Consider the following 2,697-nt stretch of genomic DNA (forward strand, 5'->3'; position numbering starts at 1 on the left):
TGTAACTCAGTTAATCAATAAAACAAAATTTCAAATTTCCATGTGTTATGAAACAATGATTCTGTTACAACACTCCCCGACGATTCTGCCACGTTTTGTTGTTTTACGTGGTCGGGGTGTGACAGAAAAGTTGGTATCAGAGCTCATGGTTATAGGGAATTAGGTTATTAGTAATGCTTTGACCTAGTCTATAACCTTCCTAGGACCCTAACGCGAGTTTACTTGCGTTTAGTCATAAAACAATACCGTCACCTATCCTTTGACGACAACCACAACAAGAACATAAATTTCAAAACCACTTTGAAATGATTTATAAAACAAAACATTTTACAAGGATCATGATTGACTTTTTGTTAAACAGCTTTTTCTAAACTTATAAGTCATGAATCCTAAATCAGTAAAACCTATGTACTCGCCAGCATTTTTATGCTGACATACCTATTTTCACATGTGTTTCAGGAGATGATGCATAGGATTGATCAAGATACATATAGGCGGACTTGGGCCTTAGTGACGATAAAAGATGCAAGACTAGTTAATTATGTTATACTTCTTTATTTGTTAGACATTGTAACTCAGTTAATCAATGAAACAAAATTTCAAATTCCCATGTGTTATGAAACAATGATTCTGTTACAACACTCCCCGACGATTCCGCCACGTTTTGTTGTTTTACGTGGTCGGGGTGTGACAATCAAATACAATCATTCGATTCTATTATGTTTGCTTAAAATTGTTCTCTCTTTGATTGTGTTGAAAGTTTATTCATCTATTTCCGCTGCAATTATTTCTGTTTCATCTTCATTTTAGTTAAACAAACACAATCATATCAAACTCAGATCCTTACAATTGGTATCAGAGCAAGGACAATCAACCTTGATCTAACAATCATTTTGACGTAAAAGTTCAGCTCAATTTCATTGATACTCTTGATTGTTCGGTTTTACTTGTAAAACAAAGTAAGGTATAATCACGTACAAAGTTGATTATTCAGTGCCTGAAAAACTATCAGAATGACGTCACAATCACAGGATAACAATAATAACATTGGTTCACTCCTCAAACCACCTTTGTTGAAAAGATCTGAATATAACATCAGGGAGCGAAGGATGGGTCACATCCTAGCTCAACAGAATACCGGATGTTGGAAGTCGGTTATCTTTGGACCACATGTTCCAATGGTGCCGAGTGCTGAGGATCTAAAAGTCATGGTTCCAAAGAAAATTGAGAACTATACTGAATAGGATTTTCAAAAAATTGAACTGGATGCCAAGGCCTTTAGCATCATTGCATCTGCACTACCAAATGAGATCTATGCTGGGCTGTTACACTGTAACAGTGCCAAGGAATTGTGGGATGCACTTAAGGAACAATTTGGGGGGACTGAAGAAGTAATTGAAAATAACAGGGAAATTTTGAATCAACAGTATGAAACCTTTTGTCACATTAAGGGTGAATCATTAACACAACAGTTTGAGCGATTTAGTTGTCTCATAAGTGAACTAAAACTTGTTAAGGTTGAATATGCTAATGCAACACAAAATAGTAGGTTTCTTAGGTTACCAGGAATTCTGTTGGTTCAAAGATCTGACCCTAACCCAGCTTCATGGTAGACTTCTGACCTATGAAAGGGAGTTGAACCAGAAAAAGAAGTTACAAGAGTCTGGAAAAGTTGCAGATGACTATTCATTTGGCAGCACAGCTCTTTTGGGTCAGGAAGAATCTGGTAGTAGTAAGGATCAGGGTTATGATCATTACATTGACATAACAGCTGGTGGAGCTTTTAATAACTCTGATTCTTACTCATCCAATTATGCTTTTACAGCTAATGGAGAAAACCAGAATTCTGATAATTTGTGCTTTGAACTCAATGATCTCCAGCATTTTGATCCAATTGATTTAGAGGAAATGGACATATTACACCAACTTGCACTGCTGAGTGTTAGAACCAGCAAGTTTTATAAAAGGACAGGGAGAAAATTCCCAGGGTTGCATGGGAATCTAAAAGTAGGGTTAGATAAATCAAAAATCAAATGCTACAAGTGTAACAGGTTAGGTCACTTTGCTAGAGAGTGTAGGAGTCAAAACAGTGGTCCGATTATCACACACCCTAGCCCTAGACTACCAAATAACCAAAACACTGTGCAGTATTCCCAATATGCCCCTGCTACCCATGTAAACACTGCTCATTATGCAAATCCTGCAACCCTTGTTCCTGCGCAGTATGTCCAAGCCACTGTTCCTCAAATTCAGTATGTCCAAGCCCCTGTCCCTCAGGTTCAGGTGCAACCAGTTGCACCTCAACAAGCTGCACCAACAGTGGTTCAACCAGATCAGCAAAGCTTTTTCACCCAAGGCTTTGTTGACTGGAGCAGCTTACCTGATGAACTAGGAGATGAAAATTTTGCTCTATATGCTAATGATGCTATTTCTAGTGATGAATTTTGTTTCGTAGCATTAGAGTCAATTCCTTAAGGGCTGGAAACTGAAGAAGGAACATCCAGTGCTGAAACAGTGGATGAAATTGCTGAAGCAGTGGTTACTGCTGTTGCTAATGAAATACTGTTGGGAGAAAATTTAGAACCTGTGTTGGAACCACTGTCCGACCCCTGGTCTGAAGAAGAGGAGAACAAACAAGGTGAAAAAGAAGAGAAGGTGCCAGATGAAAGTGAACATGTCTATGATTGTGCCATGATG

This window comes from Helianthus annuus, chromosome 17 (assembly GCF_002127325.2).
Source record: "Helianthus annuus cultivar XRQ/B chromosome 17, HanXRQr2.0-SUNRISE, whole genome shotgun sequence".
NCBI classification, from domain to species: domain Eukaryota; kingdom Viridiplantae; phylum Streptophyta; class Magnoliopsida; order Asterales; family Asteraceae; genus Helianthus; species Helianthus annuus.